The 26,196-nt window shown below is 43.4% G+C and overlaps 1 protein-coding gene across 5 annotated transcripts in view; it reads left to right on the top strand.

Moving 5' to 3' along the window:
- Positions 1-10,680: 10,680 nt before the first annotated feature.
- Positions 10,681-26,196, top strand: part of SEMA5B (semaphorin 5B) — a 281,793-nt gene continuing 266,277 nt past the window's right edge. For 2 of the 5 annotated variants that reach the window (XM_055812543.1, XM_055812544.1), the window contains exon 1: positions 10,684-11,016. The gene's annotated coding sequence lies outside the window, so the exon portion shown is untranslated. Of the gene's footprint in view, positions 11,017-26,196 lie in introns of all 5 variants that reach the window. The other 3 variants (XM_055812548.1, XM_055812547.1, XM_055812546.1) reach the window with 3 other exon arrangements.

Raw genomic sequence — 26,196 nt, 5'->3', positions numbered from 1 at the left:
TACCCTCTTGTTTTCAGCATTGGCTGAAAGTTTTCTTATAGCTGGATTTTCATCTGAGATACCTGACACAGAAAGACATCAAAGAAGTATGCTTATGAGTCTAACTGATCCAGAAAAACAAAGAAGAAAAAGAAAAGAAAAGAAAAAAAAAGAAAGAAAAAGAAAAAGCATTTGGAAATCTTAAATGAATCTTGACCTGAGCACTGAGCAGCCACATGACACCACATCTCTGAGACTGACAGATGCTTTACCACTGTGATAGCAGTGGTTATAGTAGATTATAGTTTGAGAACTGCTGCGTTTGCTGAATCAGTAAAACTGACTGCCTGGAAACTGAACTGCTGAATGCTTGAATGCCTATGCAAAGATCTTGCCTGAGTTACTCCTGCTATTCAGAGGAAGTGTTAAGGCTGGATTACAGATGAATATCCGGATTAAAGTGAACCTGAACTTTTGTAAAATGAAGACCTTCAGCTGCTCTTCACAGCTGCTGTATCAAAGGATGTGATTATTCAGACCTAGCTTTCAAACTCTCCCAAACTTTGGGAGCTGAATCCAGGCTCACTGTTATTCAGGCTCATCAACTGATCACCTTTGAGTACCTCCAAGTGGGTATAATGCAAGACATGCAGTGAGGTAGAGGATGTATGTTTCAGTGCCGATCACTGAACTTCATGAACCCTCAGTGCCACCATTTGTAGCAATGTGGCACCAATCCCCAAAGCTTGTTTTGAATCCTGCAGTGAAAAATTATTGGTACTTAGGCTGCATAATCTTTTCCCATGTTATGTCAGGAGCAAATGACAGTTTGAAGTGAGTACTGCCTGCTGCTTCAGCTCAGCATCTGATATGTTTGCTTACCTGATGCAGTGTTCTTAGGCAGTGATTAATGAGAGCTCTTGAGTCAGAGCCTATAACCATGATATGAGCATTAACAGGTAAACCTACAAAGAGGAAAGGATAAAGCTCCTGAAGGAGGGAAAGGTACTGACCAGTATCTCAGTCTGGCTGCTTTGTATATGGGTCCCAATCAGATTGTTCAGAGGTTGTTACATTTCAACCCAAGCCTCTTAAAGGCCCAAATAAATTTATTCATGAGAATAAATATTTATAGCCCAATCTGACCCTACAGAAATTGGTGGCTAACTTCTCTGATTTAATCAGACCCAGGCAGACAATTCATATTGGAATGCTCATTTTCTTTTGTGGCAAAATCAAAACTGCCAGCAGTAAGCTTCTATGCAGAAACAAGGAGAGGCAGAAATGCCTGCAATATTAACAAGCCTGATGGTAGTTCCCTATTTGTTACACAGGGGTGTACAAGTCAAAATACGCCAGGTCACCAGTGCATTTAAGCACACAGAGATATAAAATCCTAGAATGGTTTGTGTTGGATGGGACCTTAAAGATCATCTAGTTCCAACCCCCCTGCCATGGGCAGGGACACCTTCTACTAGACCAGGTTTCTCAAAGCCCCATCTAGCCCGGCCTTGAACACTTCCAGGGATGGGGCATTCACATGCCTACTTTTAAACAAGTGCTGAAATATCACTGTCATTCCTTGAACTTTAATGGGACTTTGGCCACTATTCAAGGATAAATCGATATTTATGTTGCTTGAATACCTGAGACAGGCTGGCTTATGACTTTTTTGCTTTGGTGGATCAGGGTTTATAACTCTACAAGTTGATTTCTATCCTGGTCTGTTTAAATATTTCAAACACATATACAAAAATAAACCTAATCTTCTGCCAATATTCCACCTCTGTGGTCTCATGACATCCAGGACACAAACCACTGATCTTTCCAATGATCTGACTTACAAATCTAGTTTTAGAAGGCACCGGCTGCTAATCACTCCTGCAGTTGGAATACCTGCATTACTGCATCTCTGTTGCATGTGACTAGCTTGGAAAATGAAGTTAAACTTGTACAATAGAAGTAATTTAATACATGATTTAGAACTTTAACCATCTTACTACAAATTATTTTGCATGCCTGCAAACCTTTACTTGTATGAGCAACGCTATGTGTTTTAACGAGGAAAGAATATTAGTGAGGTTTGGCCTGCTGAATGTAGAAATGATTGTATCATAGATCAGTGATAGTATTTACATGAAACTTAGCAGTTCCACTCATTGTTCAAAGAAAAACAGTTCCAGTTTTTCTGTCTTTTTTCCTTCCCTACCACCACTGAATCTCACATTTTTGAAGAAAGGGAGAGGAGAATCAAGCCTCATATATCTCAGCCTGTTATGACAATCTGAATATAATATATAGGCAATCAAATAATCGATCACACTTAACCTGATTACATACCGAATGAAATCATAGCTGAGATTTAGATAGGTCACTGCTCTAATAAGCCAGTGCTCTTGACCCCTGACAAAGCTTCAAGAATCTTTATGGTTAATGGAAGGGATACTTCATATCTTATAGAACTGGGATTTATGTGGTAGATTCATAGAAAAGTTTAGTTTGGAAGGGCCATCTGGAGGTCTGTAGTCCCACCTTCTGCTCAAAGCAGGGCTAGCTTCAAAATCAGATCAGGTTGCTCCAGCCTTGCCAGGTTTTGAAGATCTTTAAGAGTGGAAACTGAACAGTTGCTTTGTGCCCCTGTTCTGGTGATGCACTAGTGCTACCGACACGATTTTTTCCCATATTTCTAATCAGTATTTCCCTTGTTGCAGCTTGTGACTTCTGCCTTTTGTTCATTTGCTGTGTGTCTCTGACAAAAGTTTGCATCTGTCTTCTCCAATGGGTTAAGGCAGTGGAAAACTGCAATTATACCCCCTCTTGGCCTTGTCTCCAGGCTAAACAAACCAGTTGCCTCAGTCTCCCATTGTACATCAGGTGCTCTGCTCTCCTAACTGTTGTAGCAGCCCTTCTCTAGAGTCTCTCAAGTTTGTCAAAAGCTGTTGTTCTGCCGGCCCCAAACTCCAGCTGCAGCTGTTCGATCAGCTCTCAGCCTGACCTGGTGCATCGGGTACTTTTGATCCCAATGCATGACTCTGCATTTGCCTTTGTTGAACTTAATGAGGTTCCTCCTAGCTTGCTTCTCCAGTTTGTTGAGGTCCTGAATTGAAACCCTGCTCTCCAGTGTATCAACCATTCCTCCAGTTTGGGTGTCACTTGATGAGGTTGTGTTGTGTCTCAGCATCCAGGGCCATATGGCATACCAGCAGGGTAACATATTGACTTAGTCAGCAAGTGATAATTTTCAGTTTATCTGGCAGGAATAGAATTCTTGATAATTGTTGACCAGAATGCATGGAATATTTTTGGCCACTAGACTAGACTGAATATACAATATACTTTGCAGTACATGTTATGCTAATTAGAAATATATATAGTAATGGTATTTTGATTATACATATCTAAATATGGTTTTATGTAGTAAAAGTATTTCCAATGGACAACTTTGCATGGAAAAGAAATAGAAAAGAGATAATCAGTAATATATATTTATATACATATATAGGAGGTGGTTGGAATTCTCTGAGTAGAATAATTATAAGTGCATTGCTCACTGACACTGCTCACTCCAACCACCCTGATCTCTGCTGCTGTACTGCGTGCCTTTAGAAGTCACTGTGAAGCTATTGCTTGCTTTGCTATTGTGCCTTATATTTGAGATGCCATCACTACATGTTGTGATGGCAAGCTGAAGGAAGAATGCAATGTTTTGGAGAAGAAGTTATAGGGTTTTTAATTGCTGAAAATACAAAGCAGAAATCTCTCTTAGTGCACTAGCCCACTCTGCTGCAATCATTTTATTTTTTTTTTTTCATTGACTGCCCTGGTTGTGCTGGCGAAGGAAAGCAGACACTCTCTGTTAGGAAGCAGTGCTGTGTACAGTCTGATGCGACAGTGTTCTTAGTTTTCTGTTAATGCAATGTTTGTGGTATCCCACAATCTCTTTGCGGAGGTACTGCAAGAAAAATGGCGGCTGTCTCTTTCAACTTTTTAATTTAACAAAAGCAGGCCACACACAAACATTTAACCCAACTTTTTCTTGGTGTTTAGGTTTACCAAGGATAAAGTAACAATGAATAATCGTATTCCACATATTACTGGCTCTTCTTAGGACTGCTCAGCCTAGTCCAAGATTCTTTTCCATCACAAAACTGCTTCCACCACCCTTCTCTTTGCGTGAGAGAGAAGAAGCCACCTTGCTTCAACCAATCAGGCATTAAAGAGGGCAAAGAGGGCTCTCTGTGGGAGATCTCCATCTCTTTATACTTCACAAGGAGGTTCCCCTAATATGGGGCCTTCCGTTGCACTGCCAAGTCACAAAGGGGTACATTGCAGTTCAAGAGGGAACGTGTGCATCTACAGTGTGCAGATACATTCCCCTAAAGTAGCAGGCAGAGCTGTTGGGTTTAGGGTTACATTTCAGGTTTGTTGTTGAGAAATGTCTCAACCTGTGAAATAGTACCTACCCTGCCTAGGAATTTGAAACCATGTTTTCCCAAAGATCATGGATCTGTCTGCATCAGTTCCAGTGGGCCTCTTTCTTAAGAGCGGAAAGACTTTGTGACTTGGTCGCAACCATCATAGGTGAAGCTACAATGCAGTTTGTTTTCTAAGCCCTTATTTTCAATACATGTCTGAAAATCTGCAAAATGAAGGGTTGAAATTTAAACTTATTAGCCTCTGCCTAAAGATGAAAATAGGCTTTTAAAAGCAGTCCATATTTTAATTGAGAAGACTAAACAAATTTCATTTTAAAAAATATTTTTTTCATCCTGACCTTTTAGTTTAAAAAAACCCGCAGCCAAAGTGGGTAAGATTTCAAAGTCATTTGGTTTTGATTTGAATTATAAGCCTCTGAATATCACACACTGAGTAGGTACAGTATGTTTTTTAGTTAAGTTCTTTAAAAACATGCAAGTATAGAAGGGCACTATATTAACGAGTGCTATGAACTCCTTAAGTCCTCAGAATGGCTTTCCAGGTCATGAATTCCAAATACTACAGGAGAATTACAATCTGCTGAACAGATACTCAGTTTTACCAGCATGTTCACATTCCCACTACACTGATAATTGAATTTTCCACCCCTGACACTGCAAGTTGCATTATCAAGACATTGGTTATCACATAAGTGGGTGGAGGAAGGGATGCTAATACTTTCAAAACTTGCTCATATTTAGACCCAGACTTTTCAGTAGAGCACAGCTCACTGTATGTAACAGTTTGTTGTGCAAGTGTGTCCCTGTAAAGCTTTTTAATGTAGCTGTTTAAAGGAAAATTAGAATATGGCAAGATACTGCAAGAGTTGTAATTGGAACTTGCAGTTTTGAGCTCATCTTTCAGCTGAATTGCCTAAGGTTGGGTATGAAGTCAGTAGATAAGCTGTCAACAGTCCTACATTCACTTTCTATTCAAATCTGGTTCTTGTACAGAGCATTGTGAGACGTCTGATGTGCCAAACAACATGTCTTTAAATTAAAGCTTAAGTGTAATTAGAAAGGTACCTATACTCCCTAGGGAACAAAAAATCCCACTTGTATTTACCAAGCAAGTTTTTAGTCCCTCAGATAGTATGTATCTAGGAGCACCATAAAGGTGTTCAGTGTCAGGTTTTACACTTCCAGTCTCAAGGCAGAAGTAATTTCCAATAAACAGAGCCTCCAGGCTCAGAGCTTGAGTTAGAGGAGGGGGCAAAGCAATTTCTGATGTAGTATCAAATCTCCTAATGGTGTTGTTAAAAACTAATTTTTCACTGTTCGTTTTATTTGCCAACAACTATGTGACTGCTAGGTGCTGTATATCTTACCTCAGTGTGGCTGCTTACTGGGCCATGACAAGTGTCTCAGCTTAATATTCCCTCCTTCCCGCTATATCATATTAACCCAACTTTTATGTTTCATGAGTCCTTGTCTGAAAACTGGGAACTTTCTACTTCTGTGAGACTTGGTGAGAATACTCAGGCCTACCTCTATTAAGTATGATGACATTTGCTGACTTTGTCATGTCAAGTGACGTATGAAAATTGGCAATTAACACTACCTGGCTTCAGGGGGAGAAACAATTGTGTATCACTTGTCTGTAGGCAGCAGAGGCTTCAGATGTAATTCTCTGAAAATAAAGCAGTTGTCCCAATTTAAGCTCATTTCATTTCTTTCCAAAGAAGTGAAATACAGTCGCTCTTGGTGATAGTGTCAAGTCATCCCCCTGTGTTATTCTATTTGTTTCATCACAGCCTCTTCTCTCCAGGGAGCTCATTTGTATTCTTTTGCTTTCAGGTCATCCGATTCTTAGTTCGTGTCATGGATTTAACTTTGCCTCTGTTTAGTATAAATTAAAATGTTACTGTTGCCACCAGACTGAGCCCAGAAACCACAACTGTGACTATTTAGCAACCTATTTAAAATTCAAGAAAAAAGCCATGTACCTAAATATTTTATGGCTAATTGCCATTTGGATTCAGATCTAGATCTCAGCATTCAGGATAATGCTTACTATCACTATGGCTGCATGCCATTGCTTTTCAGTATTTGCTGATACAGTATTTAGAAATGCACTTTTTCCCCTGTTAAGAAAACATTGTACTATCTAGAAAGGTAGTTTGAGCTCCACTTGGGTCAGTCACTTGCATCAGCATAAAGACATTCTGCTCTCTATATTTTAACTAATTTCCTCATGGCAACCCTGTCTGTCCCCTTGCAGTGCTACAGGGAAATAAAAAATTGTAGTAGGCTAGTGTAGTGATTGGCTGAAGATTGCCCAGCTCTAAATTTAAGCATAATTTAAATTTTTTACCACTGACATATGCACTTTCCCCTTCCTCCAGTCTATGTGAAATGGTCTAGACATCCACAGCAAAATTACTTTTCTAATGAGACTGCTGCTACTGTGGAATCATGGTCCAGAGATCAAATGTGGGTGAATCGTGGTTCAGAGATCAAATGTTGTCACCTAGGAGTCAAGATTTTCCTCTGGATCTCCCCCTAAAGATCTCCCAGTAAAGCTTATCAGAATGCCCAGAACAGCTGGAGCTCAAGCGGGTCTGCACAGCTAGTTCAGTCATAAACAGATTGATTTGCTGTGTGCAAATGCAGGCTAACACAGCTCACCCCAGATAGGCTGTAAAATGAGATGCTAGCTGTGATTCGGGGTACTGTCTTTTGATGACCTGGCTCACAAAAAGCCTAGGTTTCATCTCTTCTTATCCCATAGAGCTCTGTTCTACAGTGGCAGGTCCTTGTCCCCACCAGCGCCTAGCAGTACCTGTTACCCTGCCGCCTTCCGCCCCATAGCCGAAAGTCCTCCCACCCCTCCGAGTTTTGTTCCTCCTCCCTGCAGCTTGTCTCTCTGTTTAACTCTCCTCCGTCCCTCTCGGTGCTCTGTACCGCCGTGTTTGAAGGCAGAAAAGGTGGCCTCTCCCCTGCAGCAGCGGCATTCCCACTTGGCCAGGCGGTGGGAGCAGTGGGTTTTGCCCCTGCTCCCTACAGGCTTCCCACCTCCAGCCAGATCCCAGGAAAGCCAGTGCCAGACCTGCTGCCGCCCGAGCCGCCGGCTGGCCACGCAGCCTGCTCACACGTGTGCTACACAAACCCACACCGTGTGCAGGCGCCCTCATGGGTGGGTTACCCCCGGGTAACCGGGTGCCCCCCTGGCCCCGGGTGACCCTGCAGGCAGGGAGGCTCCGTGCCGGCGAGCCCGGCCCGGCGCGGCGCGGCGCCAGGGCCCATCGGGAAGCACTAGCAGCACCTAGTGGCGGAAGCCGGCCGGAGCGGCTGGGAGGGCGCAGCGCGGGGGACGCGGCTGCACCCAACACCCTTCTACGGGGTGAAGCTGCATTTTGCGCTGTCTAGAAACGATCCGCGGGGATCACCGCGGCTTTTCCTCAGGTGGGACTGGGGGACCAAGCCAGGAGAAAAGCAGAGTAAAGGGCGTTTCTCCAGTAGAGGTGTCTCTGGACAGACAGAGGTGCAGTTCAGCACCTCTGCGAGCAACTGCGATGAGTCTTGCCAAGAGCCCGGTCTCTGCCAAGCCCAGAACAGGAACCCGGTACATCTTCCCGCTAGCGAGGCTTAGGATTTGGAGACTGAAAACAAATTGTTTGATATAGATCACTTCACATGCCATACCCTGACTTTTCCCATGGCATTTTCTCTTTTTCAAATAATCTGAACTTTAAAAATAATCTACTTTGCATCACAAGCCCTTTACTGAAGGGATCTGAGTAGTTTCCCTGTCTGGCTAGTGATTTTGCGGACAACATGGTGTGTAACGGCATTAAGGTATCAGGCCCCAAGTGTCCGAGGAAACATTACAGGGCTTTAATTTATATACACCTTTATTCGTGGGTGTCTGAGCAGTGCATGCACATACATGACCAACAGAAGTACTGCCAGTTTTGGTGGGGAAACAGCAAAATAGCAGCAGGAAATTGTGAGAAGATTCTAGGGCAAACACTCAACCTTTAACAGAAAAGTGCTATCCATTATATCTTTAAATGTTGACAGACATTGGGAAAAAAAACCTAGATATGGTTTCATGCTACTTACTGTTCAATGCTCAGTGTCTCATCTGCAAGTCTTAGGAAGAAGAAAGTTGAGCTCAGTCTTCTGGAAATTACATGTTTAGTTGTGGCATTTGATGAGGTGTTTTATCCCTGAGGTTTAGACCACCAAACCACCTGCTTTACAGTCAAACTGAAAAAGAAGGCCAATAGTGTCCCAGCTCAGTAATACAGACCTGTGCTGTGTTCTGCTCTGAAAACACAGGCTGCTGTACAGCATTATTTAACATTTAATTTACTAAATTGAAAAATATCAGCCTGCATATTAGGGAAATGGAGGTGCTTGACAGTTATTTACAATTCATGTGTAAATTAAGACAGTATCTAAGAAGATGCTTGCCACAAAAAATCAGCTAGAGGTTTTGGGTTTTTTTTGGTCTTGGCAAAGGTGAGGATGAAAAAAGAGGGGCAGATGTGATGCCACTGCACATGGGGCAGTTTGCTCAGCACCTTCCAGACTATGCCTGGCTCAAGGCTTATTCCAGAGTTTGAGTTTTGAGCAGAATACATAGGCACATTGCAATTATTTTGTACTCATTACCTGTCTTACACTGTCCAGTGCAAGTTTTAAAATGAAAAGCAGATTGAAAATGCTATACATATAAATAATGTATTGACTGTTTTGTAGAAGCTGTATCCAAAAATGTGTTACTGCATGAGCAGATGTAGTGATATAGTTACTTGATTAAGGAAGAACTAAGAAATTAAGAACAGGCAAATAATTACGTATTGTATAATGATCATCTCAGTGGATCTGTGCTGTTACTCCTCTGACATGTCAACTGGGAGAACATCCATTGCCACTACAACTGACTGTCACAGCATTGCTGAGCCATCATACAATTACACTGTTTTTAATATAGCTGTAATGTACTGTCAACATGAATGACTGGATCAGTGTACAGAAGAAAAAAAATCCTAGTCTTATATACGTACACATACATATACAACGGCCATTCTATCTGGGGATTCAGCTGACAACTGAGGCTCTTGCGATTTTTATATGTCACGAAACCAGCCCAGATGTATATTTATCCTTTATTCTTTATGCCAGGCTTCTTGTCCATCACCAGAGTTCATCCTATAGCTTTATGCGGTTGCCGCTAACGGCGCACAGGCACTGTGCCTCACCGCGGGGACACCGCGGCACATCGGCCACTTGCAATAACACGTTTGATGCAGCCGCCCCCCAGCACCCCCCAGCGACTCCCCGCGGCGGCCCCGGCCGGCGGCGGGCGGCGCGGAGCTGCGGGCGCTGCCGACCGGCCCCGGGGCTCGGCGGACCGCGGGCGCGCGGGGGGGCGGCGCTGCCGCCGGGCAGCGCACAGCAGCGCAGCTTCTCCCTTGCGCTCCGCGCCGCGTACGCGCTTCGCCGCCGATTTTCCGCCGCCGTCTCCGCTTCGGCGTGAGAAAACTTCGCCGATTCCCTCCCCAGGTTCATTTCGACCCCGTTCGCCCGCGGCGAGCAGGGGGACATCGCGACGGGGAGACGCGGCCACAGCCCCGGGCCCTGGTGAAGGGAGCAGCCGCGGGCCAGGGGACCGCCCTCCGCCCAGGGAGTCTGCCGGGCGGCGTCTCCAGGCAGCCGCTGCCGTGGGCTCTGCACGGCAGCCCTGCAGCCCGAAGCCCGACCGGAGGGCCCGCGGCGCGCCTCCAAGCCCCAGCCCGGCGGCTTCCCCGAGTCCCGCTCCCATCCCAGCCACGGCCACAGCAACGCAGCCGGCCCTGCCCCTTCCAGCAGGGAAGGAAGGGGCTGGATTTAACAACAAACATCGCTCCGCCGCTGGCTCTTATCCTCGCTCTCGGCTGGTGCGTCTCCTCCACGTTCAGCCCTCCCCACGCCGGCGGCGCTTGAACCTACCCGCCCGAAAAGTGTGCCATCCCCCTGTCCCCGACCCCTCTGGTCAGCCCTGCCGGCCCCCTCCGCAGGGGTCCGTCCGCCGAGCGCCGCCGCGCTCCACGGGACGCCCCGCCGGCCCGGGGCGGCCGGCTGCGAGCAGCGGGGAGGGCGGCGAGGGCGATCCGCCTGCGAAGAAATGCCCTGTTGAACTTTGAATATATTAGTTGACATCAGTGCGAGTTGGGGCTGCCAGCCCCTAGCTCCCTCCTCCTTCCCTACCTCCTCCTCCTCCGCCTCCTCCTCCTCCTCCTCCCCCCGGTCTCCGATGGAAAGAGTTGAAGCCGTGCTGATAGGAGCCGCCTGGAAGAGACAGCGGAGCGCAGGGGAGGACTTCGGTCCCAACTCCGGCCGCGCCGCGGGGACGCTGCCCGCAGCCGCTCGCATGGCCCGAGGCGGCGCTCCCTAAGCGCCGGGCTGGGGAGAGCCGCCGCTCCGCTCCCCTGCTCGCCCTACGCCGAGCCCAGCCCAGCCCCGCCGAGCCGCGCCGAGCCCCGCCGAGCCGCGCCGCGGCTGCCCCCGCTCCTGCGGCAGCCGGAGCACGATGTGCCGGTGAGCCTCGCACCGGGAGCCCGGCGGCCACCCCGTAAGCGCAGCGCGGCGGCGGGCTGGGAGGCGGGCGGCGGGCTCGGCCGCGGGGCGGGGGGCGCGCAAACTTCCCAACTTCGCGGGGGGCCGGGGCGAGCGGGCGGCGCTGGGCTTGGGATCCCGGGGAGGTGGGCAGCCCCGGGCTGCTGCGCGGCTCGGCCGCTCCCGGCGCAGCGGCGCGGGGTGATGGAGGGGCCGGGGGCACCCTGCGGGGCGTGGGCGCCTGTTTGTGCACGGCGCTTCGTGCGCCGCCGGCCTGCTCCCCGCGGGCTGTGGAGCGAGAGGGGCTTTTTTGTCGCTGTTTTTGCAGTCCGGCAGCGCTGGAGAGGACGTTAGCTAGGAGGTGGCAGCGGAGGTGGTTTCTTTCCTTTCTCTCCCCCCAATCTTCGCAGCCCTTCCTAAACCCTCTGAACGGGGCTGTGGCGAGAAAGAAGGGGGTGCAGTGGTGGGAAGCCGGATAGCACAGACTGAGGGATATTAATGTGTTTTTTTTTAGATGGTAATTTGTCTTTGTGGTAGGGGTGGCCCATTAAATTTCAGCTCACGTCCTGATGGAGATCAAAAGCGAAGGGGAGAGGGAGAGGGAAGCAGAGAGCCTTGTGCGGTTCTTTAGCTCCGTGTATTGTTAGAAACTTATGGGGGGAGGGGGGGGGGGATTCCCAGGAACAACCTTTGTCAATCCAGCTCCAACACCCACACCAAAAGTTGGAGATCTGTGTTTTCCAGTACTACCATCTGCTCCCCAGGAACATGCTTACTGTTATGCCTCAGAGGAAACAAACAAAAGGTGTGCTTGCCAAGTCGGTACTGAACCTGTCTGTTCATGGGCGTTTAGGTGGAGTGTAAGCATAGAGGAGTATCTATGTCCTAAGGGTTCACTGTCCTCTGTTGGCTCAGGTTAGACTCTCAGATAATTTCCTGTCCTCAAAAAAGGTCTCCACACATGATAGATGCCAGGTCCTGCTTTTTTTCTTTTGTTGTTCTTATTTTTGGTTGGGTTTTAAGTTTTTCCTTTTTTCCTTTTTTTCCCCTTGAACTATTTATGTATGGATATATTGGTTTCAGATCATAGTAAAGTTTCTTTTTTTGTTGTGCAAGTGTTCCCTCTCATTACAGCAAATATTTCTATTCCTAAATTATAGTCTGAGCTGCAAGAGGTTAGCTCTCATTGCCTCTGGATGAGTTCAGTGGTAGGCTGAGACCCCAAGCCGACTGCGCTGCAAACAAAATAGAAACCAACTAAACTAAAAGTTATAATGGGCTTTGATTCTTACTGCTGTTTGAGATCAGTAGAGATCCTGGGTGAGTGAAGGCAAGGAGGAGGAGTGAAAGTAGCTGGAACAAGCTACTCATAGAAAAGTGCTCTCTTGATTATATGTGTGATTTGTAAGCACCCAAGGGAGAAACCTGGTCATAAACTGCGGAGAAGGTGGCAGTGGGAAAAGGAAAAATCCTGCTGATATTTAATCAGTTTTTGTAATAGAGATTTCATTTTTAAACAGCCATTTGAATCATCCACATCTTTTTTTCATTTTTTCTCCCTTTTAGACTAAAACTTTTCTGTTCAGATTGGACTGGATGATAAGCAGACTCTGCACTAGGCAGGCTATAGTAGGGAATCGTGGCATTTTATGTTATGCTTCTTGCATTTTCAGGGAAGTGGAGGCAATTTCTCTTTTTTTTCTCTGTATCAAGCTTTCTTTCCTCAGAGCGGTTAAGTTTTTGTCCTCCCCTGTCAGGGACATGTTAATCCTGAAGTCATGGAGGGGAGAGAGATCCCACCATTCAGAATATAGATATTTGCTTTGTTCATCCCCCCAGCCCATTAGGCTGATGGAATTGGCAGTGGCTGCCCTCTGTGACCTCCCTCCCCTCTTGCAAAGAGCTGGGGCAACCAAGGGAGGAGAGAGTTGTGCAAACTCCAGCTAGTGAAAAAGCACAACCCCAGAAGACAAAAGGTTTGAACAGAGAGATGTAGGGGATGAGGGTCTGTGTGGGGAATGACTTCTAACAAGGTGGCCCTGATCAGTTCATGTACACTCAAAAAGATGGCATAGAATTGGGTTCAGTAGGAGTGCATGTAGCCAGATAGAAACTTGATACAAGTGGTGCCATGGGATTTTAGCTCTTTTGCAGTAAGATGAAATAAGTGCCGAAACAAAATGGGTTTGGTTGTCCAGTATGATTGCCCTTTATTCTCCAGGCAGACACCTGACTTGGGGGAACATGCACCCAGGCTTATAGTCTTTGTTTCTTACCTTGTAGCCAGTTGTAAAAGTCCTGCTTGACTTGGGCTGAAACATGATGGATCCTTGTTAGAGGAAATGTTCCTAGAGAGCAGTCTCACTCTGTGATATTAAACATGGTTTGAACAATAGTTTTTTATTTTAGTTAGGATTAATAATCATGTGAGCAGTCATGCTAGGGTTAAATAAGACCATCTGCATGAATATGTTTTCCTGAAAACAAATACATGACATGAAAAGTTTGTGTGAAGTCTAGGCTGTTGACTTGCAGTTTGGCAAAAGGGGGCAGTATCAAACAATACCACAAAGCAATCTGCTGCGCGACTGCCTTTCTGCCTTGAGTACTGATCTGTGCTGTATCTACTGGGATCTGGGAATTTAGGGTGTTATCCGGGAGCCTTTATTCAGGTGATTCCTTGTAAAGACATCAGGAAGGTTAATCGCCTGCGTAAAAGATGCAGGATCAAAGCAGTCATTGTTTTGCTTTGTGATTGCATCACTTCCATATGGGTTTGTCCAGTGAAGGCTTGGAAATTAAGGACAATTCTGTATGATTGCAAAGCTACTTTTGTTCACATTAAGTAGGCTGGCAGCAGTAACCTTAACCTGTTCTGACTCCACTGATTTTAGAAAGAGCATGATGAAGCCCTAGCTTTGGATTGCTGTGCATATAAATGCCCTCCAAGGAGCTGTCATCACTGTTTTCCATAGTAAGAAAACTCCAAACATTTTCTTCTCTAAATTTAACTTTCTTTGAGAACCCATTTATTTCCAGCTTAGAGAAGTATATTGATTCATCTTCTAAAATATTGTGTTTAGAATGCCTTTAAAAGCCTTTTCACCTTTTATTTATCTATATGCCTGGAATCATTAGATCAGCATTTCTTAGTTAATTTTTACTGAGAGCCATGGATAATTTTACCAAGGGTCTGTCATTGGAAAGCCATGCAATGGACTCCAGCTTTGTCAAGTCTCCTAAGTGATGCTCACTGCCTTCATGGCAAGAGCTACAGCGACAAGTGCAGACCAGCCCCAAGAGAGAGGGGAAGTGATGAGGAATGAGTCTGTCATAGTGATGTGAATATGTTCCACTGCTGGGGCAATGCCAAGATCCAGAGTTTAGGTGCATTCCGGTGTGAAGTCTGCAACTGGATTTGCCTTGCTTCAAATCATGCCCAACCAGATCATTTCTGGTGTAAAACTGAAAAAGAGAAATTCAATCATCTGCAGATAGTGGTGGAAGCAATTCAGAATGGTTCTCTAGGGGTGAAATTCATTGGTGTTTGTTGTGCAGCAGATATGTAGTATCAAGTCATGCTGAGATTGCAGAGTCTGTGGTGATGGACTTACCTTTTAAAGACTGAATACTGTGAAGGTGAACTGCTGCTATTTTAGTTTGAGTCCTTGTGATTTAGTCCAGGAGACAAACTGTGGAGTATTACAGCACTATCCCTGCTGTGCCTTGAAACGGGCTGTGTCCCAATATGAGTGTTGTTGACTCTGAGGATCAAGTCAACAGTTCTTTGTTATTGTTCTGTTGTCTTTTTTCCCTTTTCAGGAGGAAAAAAAACCTCACTGAAGGGAGCATGTCAGCTAGTCTAATTGTAGGGATCGTTTCTCTACATTTTACGCTGTGGGCTGCTGACTCCTCCGTTGTGCTCAGTAGTCCCAGGACTCATCCTATCTCTGTCCATGGTGGTGATTTTTGTTAGTTTCAGTAGGAGTTGTCTGAATATGAAATAGAACGCTTTGACAGGTATTTGAGCCTGCAACTTATGTGGACAGTGCCTTGCTTGCTGGACATTATTCTTCAAGCATAGTTAGCCTCAGTATTTATTTCACCTCCATTCTCGTTGTTGTCCAAAAAAAAAAAATAATGCCTGACAGCGGTTATTCTTCACCCCAGGCTCAAACCATGCGAGCAAAGTGCAGCAGAGCTCCAACAGCATAACCGTGACTTTCAGTGTGCAAGGTCTCCTTGACTACAGCACTGTGACTCCCGAAGTTACCTCTGCTTCAGCTCTCATACAAAGCACAAATTTTTAAGGTCCACACAAAATCACTCAAAGTGATTTTCTGATGATGAGTGTATGAGTAATGATACTCTAGAAGTATTACTGCTATTAAATATATATCTATAAACCAAACGAGTTTGTTTTGTTTCCGAATGTAGTGAGTCTGGGAGGTAATTTGCATGTGAAGGATGTTACCAAGTTACAGAGTATGTCTCTGAATTGGTGACAGGGCTATTCATGTGCTTATAATTAAGCATATACCAAAGCACTGTGCTGGTTAAGGACTGGTGTGTCTTTATTTACTTTTTAGTGAGGTTTAAATGAGATCATAAGTAAACATGCTGATTACTAGTCTTAATCCCCAAATCAATTGTGAACACCTCAGGAGTTTATAAATCATCTGTGTAATTTCATTGTTTTTCAGTAAGGGGTCATTTGTGGAGAAAGCACAGGATATTTTCTTCCCAGAAGCTGCTGTGAAGGAGCTTGATCTTACAAGGTGCTACATGTTCTTCATTCTTGTTAATGCATCCCTGGGAAACAGCACCCTACATGATCAGGCCCTGATAAACACAAACTGTAGCAGTGTCTGACCTCTGTGGGTCATCTGCTTTGTTGAGCAGGCTAAATGCTTATGGGCTTGCTAGTCTCAATATATAACGTACTCCCTATTAGCTGTTGCTGGAAGCCAAATAAATTGCAGGGTTCCAGTTTCAAAGGTTTGACTTTATCCATTGTGCAGCAACATGTGACCAGCTGGGACGCAGCAACCTGCAGAGAAGAACCATAGTCATCAGTTTTATCTCTGCCAAATATTGTGCTGTGCTCAAAAGCTTAATCATAACTTCAAACCTGTGAAGCAGCCTCTGTAATTGGGAACAGTATGTCAGGATCTGGTGATGCCAAATGGATCCTCTGGTATCCCTGAACCCTCCATGCTATGGAGGACCTACCCTGATGTTGGATAAGCTCAGATATGGGGCAAAGATGCTGTCTGCAGTCCTGCAGAACAGCAAGACTAAGTCCTACTAGATGATCTATAAGCCATTTGCCATTTAAGGGTTTGTGGCTTCTGAAGTTTGTATATTTCACAGATTGCTTGTGCCATAGTCTTCAGAAACTATTAGCTTTTAAGACAAGCAGATGGCTTTAACAAAATATATTTGCTGACACCTGGAACAGGTGGATCTGGAATCAATTTATGCAGTGTAATTTTTTCCACACCCCTTTTGGAATAATTTTATACCCTGGAGCCACCTAAGGTGCTTATTATGTAGCCAATAGGGAACAGCTTCTGTCTGACTACATAAGATTTTACACATCTTTTATAGCTAATGCCTAGATTGAAATGCAAAATCTAGTGCTGGGAGTGCATGCGAATTTGTGAAACTCCTTGGAGAAAATGTGGGTGCGTGTATCAGTGAATGAATTATGATCCTCCATAGACAGAGAGTGCTTTTTTTGGTGGTAATGAATGTCCCGTGTTCAGTGTTTGTCATTTTAAAAGTAGTATTTTTCATTTCAAGTGCAAACCTTGTGCAGGTTACCGATGTAGAGTAAAAATGAAAAAAATAGCTTTAACTTTATTTGAAAGGATAACAGAATGACAATTTCTTATGTGGTATGAAAGTGTCCTGACTCAGAGATCAAATTGCTGTTTCCAAAATATGGCTATGACAGTTATGACTAGTTACGTGAGAAGGGAGAAGATCGTCCCTGCCTTCTCAAGGGACAGGAAACAAACTCCCACGAGACTGTGGCCACATCCTCATTCTTGCGTCAGAATCAGGGCCAATGAGCTTACCTGGCTGTGTAGATTCATAGTAACTTCAAAGAGGTTTTGGGTGGGTGCTGGGGCCATCTGCACAACTCAGAGGTAGTATTAGAAAATAAATCTGGAAACACTTTGGGGCCAGCCTCTTAAGGAAGAGGATGCTGACTATGGATGGCCTGTTGGGCACGTTTAATTGCTTTGCTGTGTTGCTAGCCACGTGGAAGTTGTTTAGCCTGCTGTTTCAGCTAAAGGTTACTTACTTATCTCCTACAAATCTGACTTACAATAGATCAAAGATTAGGGGGCGGGGAAATAAGAAGACAAGAAACGAAAGGGTAGGAAGTTCACTGTGGATAACTCAGTTTGACCAGATAATATAGTAAATTCAAGAAAGTAGAAAGAGATGCTTATTGGAGTCTGTATATATAAAGCAGGGAGGGAAAAATTGGCTAGGTCTCAAAAGTTTGTTAGAGTGATTACAGATCCCCCTGCCCTGCCTCATGTTCCTTTCCCTGCTCTCTATTCCTGATTGAAGATGATTGTCTGCCAGAAGGAGATTTTCAAACACATGGTTGGGACAGGACAATCAGTCTGTATTTATAAATCACTTAATATTTCACCCTCTGACCTTTTTGCGGTCTGCTCCATGTATGAAGGACATTTTCATTAAAAATACAAAGCTGAGACTCAGTTTCTGCCTGTGTCCAGGGTGCTCCTCCAGTCCAAGAGAGTTTAGCTTTTAAGTTGTGATTGCAGCTAGTAACCACCTACTTAAAATAAAAGACAACACGGGAAATAGTGTCATTAGTGGCTTGTGGTAGGACAAAGATACATACTTTATTCAACATGAGCAAAACAGGACTATGCACTGTAACTATGCACTGTTCCAATACTGACGAAGGATGATGTCAAGTAGCACATAATACAAATTATGAAGAATTTCATAGTTCCTGCTTTGTGAGGATAATCAAGTGATATAATGGTACAATTTACCCTTATTTCCATTTTGACAACCATGCTCTGCAGTCAGAAGTAATAATCATTAGGGAGAGAAACTGAGGCATGAAAGGACTATGGCTGAAGAATTTTGTGGTCATCCGTTAAAGATGTCATGAAACATAACAATGCAGACAGGTGCCAAGTAGGACTGCCAGCAGCTGAAATCAGTATGAATTAGACTTTGAGGTCTGTGAAGAGTCTGGTCTTACATGACTTGCTCAAGGTCATAGAGTGCATTAGTGGCAGAGGCAAGGTTACAACCCCTGAAACCCCTTATTCACATACTTAGTTTGAAATATGTAGTTAAATCCTATGAAAGAAATGTTTCATCTCATTGCTTTCCTATATCAGAGCCCTAGACCTGTGCCTTACAAGACTCTGCATTTATCTCCTTGCTAAACATTGCCGGTAGGTAACTTGATCGTGCAAATCCTTTACTCACACAAGCAGTTCAGTTCAAGTTAGCGTGACTACGGTTTGAGGAAGAAAAGTACCCTGATTGCATGTGCACAATTGGTCCCAGCATTCTGAAGATGAAATAGGGATCATTCCTTTATTTTGAATTTTTATATGCATGCCAGACATGCATCTATATAGATTGAATTAAAACAAAAGCAAGTTATTAACATATTTAAAACGTAACATTTTCATTCTTTAACCAACAGAAATTGTTCCTGAGAGAGTAATTTACTAGATACCTTCTGTATTTGTCTAGGGCTGTACATCAGGAATACAAACCATGGTATTGCTAATGCTATGTGTTCCCTCTAATGGGTCTTTGAAATATTAAACCAACTTATATTTGGAATGAGCTTTGCACACCTCCTTGTCTGTGGTTGCTTTGCAAATCCAGGCTTCACTGCTTTGCCTTGGAGAATTATGAGTTTATTATACTCCTGGAATGCTAATAGCACTTCGTTTTTCCCCCTAAATTTCTTCTTCATATTTGTTTATTGATTCTTCATTTGACCACAGTTTCGCAGATAATGATGGTACTACTGAGAATAGCTGGTGTGAGTTAATTTTAAGAAGGCTGAAGTTACCATGCCATCCTTCTTTGCCAAGAATCTCTCTCTAAAGTTCATAAGCTAAGGCATGCAAAATGCTAAATTAGTTAAGATGACTGGATAAGATTACTCCCAATGTTATATTTCATTCCTATTTTCATAAAGACAAAGTGTATCAAGGCTGACAAACCTAAATTTAATTTTTCATTGAAAAATCATGGGCAGATTTGCAGATGATATACTTCAGGGAAGCAGTCTCTTCTACAGTCACTTGGTCTTTATTCAAATGAAGAATACGGACTTGTGAGAGGACGCATGTGAACCAGGTTTTTAGCATTTCACCCTTTAGTTTACGTTTTACTTTTGATTGCTGGAATACTTCCCCATCTAGTCCCTCCTCCCACAGTGATGGATAGTAACTCCAGAAAGGTGCTTTCAGTCATTTTATCTGTCTTCCCTGAAGGCACAGAAGAACTTTTCCTGAGGTGATTTATGTTCAAACCAGTCAACTATTCTCGACAAGCATCCAATTTCGATTTAGATATTTCTGAAGGAAGAGAACAGCCTGAAATTCTTGGTTAAGTGTTTAAAATTCAGCATCCCTTGCGATTATGTTGCTTTTTAGTTTCTCAGTTGCTAGGTTCTTGGTCCTGTTATGCTCTCATCTGGAGAGCCAGAGCATCACATTTTCTTCCTGTGAAAGTACTTGTGAACTGCAATCAAGTAATCTCTTAGTTACTCTGTGATATTTCAGTATGATACTGGTTTCTTCTGTGTTTTTTCAATCCTTATTGCCTGATGGCTCTTCTCTGAATGCTTTCTAAGGATGCTACTGGCCGAAGGAGACAGTAGTGCTGACAGCTGCAAAGGTTTGGGAGAACTGGAACAGCAGAGATTGCAGAGCAGAGCTGAGCACATGATAGACAGCAGGAGATAAGGCTTATAAAGTTTGAAGGCAGAAAATAGGGATAGTGGTATAGGAAGCTCTTGGCATGAGGAGCCTGGTGTGATACATACCTGGTGAAGAACTGGAGTAGCTGTAGTGGTAAAAGGCAGCAGCTGGTTTTTACTGGCAGAGGAGGATGGCTGGGAGGTGGGTAGGGACTACTGCAGTAGCACTGCTTGTAAATCAGAGCAGCATTGAATCAGAGGAGCTCTCTGCAGGGAAGTGTCAAAACATCTGGCTGCACTTTGCCTGGGCATAACCAGACTTTCTCTTTCACTCAGGAGTGCTGTGTTGTAGGCAAAGAGAAAAGCGACACTTCAGACTGAGAGCAGAGTTCAGGTTGAATTTCTGGTGAGGAAGCCATTCTGTTCTTGCAGGTGTAAGATCTGAACCTGCAGAATAAAACTCATTTTTGCCATCTGCACAAATGCACAAAGTGTTACTCATCTCAGTGAAATGACCTATGGATGAGAATTTACTGGCCTGAGTTCTTGATTGCTAGCACAAGGCAAATACTCTTAAACTATTTCCAAAAGTTATACTAGTGTATGGCTCGGCTGCACTAAACTTAACTGTGATACTTGTGGTTGAGAGAACTAGAACCTTCCCATAAGTAATACAATATCTGTTTTGAGTTTGGAAAGATGTTATCATTTAATGAAAACTCTTTGTTTTCTGGCAGCCTACTCTGCTATCTGTTTACAAAGCTCTCAAAGGACTTGGACATCCAAGAAAAGTGCAAGAGCCCAGTACTACTCACAGATATACTAGTGCAGCCTCATTGAAGAGCTGTGGTTGTGCTTAACTGAGGGCTAGTGGCATGAGCCCAAAAACTCAAAGACAAGTTTATACCTATGGGAAAGGGTTACATAGGGGCTATATTGGTCCAGAGGCGCCCTCCAAAATTAGGTCTGCAAGATTATGCTGTTGCAAAATCTAGCACTAGGAGAAGCATTTCCAGTTTTAATTAAAACCCAAAACAACAAGATCTCTTTTTCTGTTGAATTTTAAGTTTCCCAAATGTTTGAGCATGAGATGCAGAAGTAATTGATTAGAAACAGAAGTAAAATAATGAGGCTTGGTTGTTGGTTTTTTTTTCCCTTTCCCAAGCTGATTCAACTGAGGAAGGAAAAAAAACCTCTGAAGTTTTTACTTGGATAGAATAAGACTTTTCTCCACAAATAGACCAAATGAACTACTGAAGTGCTTCAGTGAAGTTATCACAAGGACCTGAGCCAGTGGGATTATTTACATGGCAGTCTTCTACCTCGTAGAATCAGGGGCTTAAATTAATAGTATAAAGAACTGGAAATAATCTGATGTCTGCAGTTCTAATGGCCTAAGATATTTGTAGAAGAAATAAGGGCCTGATCCTGCACCAAGGGACGTCTGTAGCAAAAATTCCATTTATGTAAGTTAAAATTGGATTTTTCATTTAAAAAACCTCAAATGTTCACGTCTTGCAGTTCTTATCCAAGGACTATTTGCTTTTGAAATTGGCATACTAACCTGAGTCAGAGCTGCATGAGCTGGCCTCAGGTTTTCAACCTGACAGTACCTCTTTAAAATGCAGCAGTATAATTTAGGCATCTCTTATTTGTTTTGAATACCAGAGCTAACATGTCTGTCAGTTACAATGACTTGATAGACATGATTAAAAAGCAGGAGATCAGGAAAAATGTGTGCTTATCACAGACAACCCTCCCCGATGAAAAAGTAAGTGGCTCAGTGGCATATTTGCAATTGAGGTGTAACTGAAAGCATTTTTAGAAATGTGCTTTGTAGACTGCTTTGAAATGGTGTTTTCTGTTATGACCAGTTTCTGGAACAGATTATCATGATTGTAGGAAGCACTTCAAAGCAGATTGATGTAGGAAGATCTTTCACCAAAAACTTTGGCTTCTCTGTAAGACAGAAAGCTACAAATGTGTCTGCAATCTGTGTTGTTTCAGCTACAACAGCATTTATTTGATAAAAATGGGCTGCTCTTAATTTCTAAAATGCTACAAAACTCTTTGTATTCTGCTGGCCTCTGTTTCACAGAGGATTTCAAAGGTTGTGTTTCCTTTCTCCCATACCTTATCTGGTTTGTATTTTTTTAAAGGCTGAGTTCTAGACATTGTAATGAAATATTGAGCTGCATCGGATAAACACTCAGACACTAAATTAATATATTGGTGGCTAGACTTCCATAGAACAGATCTTGATGCATGATGTAGTCCATTCCCCAACCTCAGGCAGTGTCAACTATACCTCTAACATTCAGCTGAACACGGGCTCAGCTGAACTCAACAGTAGCTAAGCCTTGGTAGGAACTGGAGATACGCTTAAAATATATTCATGTCTGAATTTTCACCCACAAGATTAGCTATGTTCCATTTCAGCCAGACTCCTAAAAACTTTACTTGTAGGCTAAATTCTGTGTCTTTGAGAACTGAAGTCTTCTATATACTTGCAAACACAGCAGCAAATAAGAAAAGCCAGCTTTCTGCTGGTATGAAACTGGAGGTAACAGCACATTGAAGTGTGGTGGAATGACAGTAAATTCTTGTTTTTCAAGGATATTGAAAAGGGAGGAAGTTTGTGCAGAAAGTGTAAGGCAGCACTAAGAAGAAAGAATCAGTTACAACTGTCTTGCTCCACTATATTTAGTAGCACATGTAGAGGACAGGAAGAAGAATTTACAAAAAAAGTTGTGTTATTTTGTGCCTTATCCAGCTGTAATATATCAAACCCATTGCATCATCCTTTATGATTCCTAAGTGAACAAATTTCCTTTTTACCAGGGAAGAAGCTGAGGCAAAAAGAAGTTGAGTCACTTGTCTAAGATTGTAAAGGAAGGCAGTGAATGAGAGTCCTGCAGTCACAGTCACTTTTTCTTGTTTGACAGCAGAAATAGCATGAATTCTTTATATTAAATCAGAAGGGCCTTGAAATAGTCCCTGCCCTTTCTGGGAAATTATTTTTTCCTATAAAGCAAGGCCAAATGTTGTTGATGGATACTTTATGAATACTTATGGTAACTGTTAAAAAATACCAATTATTTTTTTTTATCCACAGTGTCATCAAATGAACAATTTTGCCAGATTAGTTTGATACCAAAATATTGTGTTGCTTTTGTCTTATCAGCTCTTTCAATAACTCAATCAATACACTTTGTATGCTATAATCCATGGATTCAGTTCAAAGTTGCTGTCTTGCTGTTTGAAGCCCCATGAAGACCTTTTCTTTACTCTTCTGCTCAAGTGTTTGTCACCTTCTGAGGCTGGGAGTCTGTCTTCTTTATTAAAGAAAACAGCTGTTGGCAAAGAGACTCTTCCACACAACTCATGTTGTAGGTTGCCTCATGCTTTCCTTTAGTCACGCGACGTCTGGTGTTGACTACAGAATGTGGGCATGGAGGGGCCAAGTTCATGTACCATCAAATCTCCAGCACTGGCCTGCTCTGCCTTGGCTCCTGTAAGGACTCTCTTTGTAACTGTGCTATCTGGCACTTCTTTAACTTGTTCATCCTTACTCACACATGAAGTCATCGTTTAAAAACTTGCTTTATTCCTTGCTCAAGGTGCTTCATTTCTATCTTGCTTTGCTACTTAATTCCATAAAATTAATTTTTTTTTTAGTCTAGAATACAATTTATTTATAGAATGCAGTGAGTAAATGAAGTTATCTTATGCAAAGTACTTACTCTGGTTCTTTGTGAAAAAAATGCAGATCACTTTTAAATAAGCTTCTAAAGCAGACAGCTCTGTGAACCCCTTCTTACCCTTTTTCTACAACATAGAAAATTAATAGCCAAGCACCAACTTTGCCTGTATTTTTAGTGAGCATAAATTAATCTACTTAATATGTAGTATGCTTCTTGCATCTACACATAATTAAATCATATTTGTTCTTAGAAACTATTCATCTAGTGTAAACCTGCTTCCTGAGTAAATATTCCTTTAATTAGTGGAACAAATAGATGGTGGGATTTGGAGTTGATTATCACAGCATTCCTTTCCCTGATGTCTGCTTCAGATCTGCACAGCAGAGAGGTCTGCTAAATACAGGCAGGGAACACAGCAGCAAGCTTTTTTGCAGTTTGAAAATAAATACATCTTCTGAATACTTCACACCTACGGAACCTTTCATTTGGGGATTACAAAGTGGTTTGCCATGCCTTATGGGTATTATTAATTTCCATTTTAGAGGAGGATAAAGTGAAATGAGAGAGATTAGGGCCAATATGCAACATCCCCATGTTGTATTAATAGGTGTAGCTGTACTAAGATGCATATGGTTGTATGCTGCTTATGTAGAACAGCAGAGAACATGGCTTTTCATATAGGCTAATGAGGTACAGCCCTCCATTTTTGGATGCCTGGTTGTGCATTCCTGGTCTCAGGGGTCCTGAAAGCTCAAAGCAGAGGGAAGTCACAGAGAGTCAAACACACTGGGGGTCTCGGAGTCATGCCTTTCCAGCAAGGCACCTCATTTTCAGATTTGGCTGCTCATGTTTAGTGGTTTAGGACTGGGGTGTGCAGTCAGTGGCAGAGCTGAGGGGAGTGCAGGTGTCCTGCTACCTGGCCTTGTTGTGGACGAGCAGAACAATTTAGTGACATATGTGTATCCTTTACTTCAGTGCACAACTCATCTAGGAGGTTGGAAGCTCCATCTGAACAAGTATGACAGCAAAGCCATGTGCATGTCCTTAATGTTTCTGCACTTGCCTCTGGGAAGGTGTACATATATGTGGGTGTCACTGTTTCCCAGGATTTTTTATGTTGAGACTGTATAGGAGTAATTCCCTAGAAGTTATGGGAGAAATAAATTTCTTGTGGGAGGAGTGTTTAAGAGTTGTCAGCAGCATCGTATTTCCTAACTGCAGGGTAAGGAGTTTCTGGTTTGGGAGGGTACATTTTGAGCTCTGACTTTCTCCTGCTGAGTTAATTAGCTGGAGTTTAAAGCACTTCCTCTCCTGAGCTGGAGTTTCTTATGTGGAAAAGAGAGGTAAGAGGCCATAGCCAAATGAGGGCCCCAATTAAGGACGCAGGTGAACAAGACTTGTAAATGGCTGTCTTGAGTCTGAGCAGAAGACTGTGTCTGCCAGTGAAATACTGTTTGGACATATTCGTAATGAAAAGAGAGGGTTTACTGTGGAGTCAGTAGCCAAAACATCCTTTCGGCTGTTAAGAGTGCAGCTTGCCACACATGCTGTGGTTCCTCCTGGCTTTGCTTCAGGATTGCAAGCAATGGACGTGGCATTTGAAGGAGACTTGGGAATGTCAGAGCTGAGAGGGGCAACTGGATGCTGTGTGATACAACGTTAATAGGGACAGGTCTTTGCACTTGCTTGTCTTTGGAAGGGTTAAGTTCGTAAAACCATCCCCACTCACTTGACTTACAAAAATCATCTGTTCGTATAGTTGCTGTTTTCTTTTTTTCTCTCACTGGGGCTATTAGACGTAGCTGAACCTGGTCAGATAATGGACTATGAAGGAACAAATATGTCACTTAAATAAAAACATCTTTAGCAGGTTTAGAATTTTATTTCTCTACACGCTTTAGCTCTGAAACCTCAAGGGCTGTTTCTTCATGGCTCTGAGGGCTTTATTTTATATGAACTGCCCAAGTAAGTACCTAAGATGCTGGTAGTGCTAATACAGCCCGTGCCTTGTCAGCTAGTGCAGGTATACTTACCTGTGCAGTGCTTGCATCTCCTGCCTGAGTTGGAATGATAACTAAAGAGTGCCTTTATGTGGTTCAGTGTAATCCTCTTAACCGCAAGAAGATGTTCTGACTGTGTAATACAGTGTCTGCTCGGAGAGTTAGCAGTTAATACCTATTGCAATATAGATTTACATCCTGGATTATTGGGCAATAATTTCCTTTTTGCAGGAAGGTCTAACTCACACAGAGGTCAGATGGTGCAGGGACAGGAAGTTTAAACCAGCTCCAAGAGGATGTCTGATGAGCGCTCTCTGCCTCAACTTTCCACTGTGAATGAGTACGAGCGTATGTGTAATCTGTTCATTGCGATCAAAAGTTCTTGTGTGAAGTTGTTGAGAAGTTCTTGTGAGAAGTTAACACTGGATAGCAAATTGTGCCATGCCACTCTTGTGGAACCTCTACCTGTCTCTGTAACACAAATAGCAGTGGGAATCCATCTGAATCCAAGCAGCTTGTGGTTTAAATGCTTTCTCTTTGTT

Source organism: Falco peregrinus, chromosome 8 (genome assembly GCF_023634155.1).
Source record: "Falco peregrinus isolate bFalPer1 chromosome 8, bFalPer1.pri, whole genome shotgun sequence".
In the NCBI taxonomy this organism is placed as follows: Eukaryota; Metazoa; Chordata; class Aves; order Falconiformes; family Falconidae; genus Falco; species Falco peregrinus.
The sequence above is the reverse complement of the archived record's forward strand: the minus strand, read 5'-3'. Positions and strand labels throughout refer to the sequence as shown.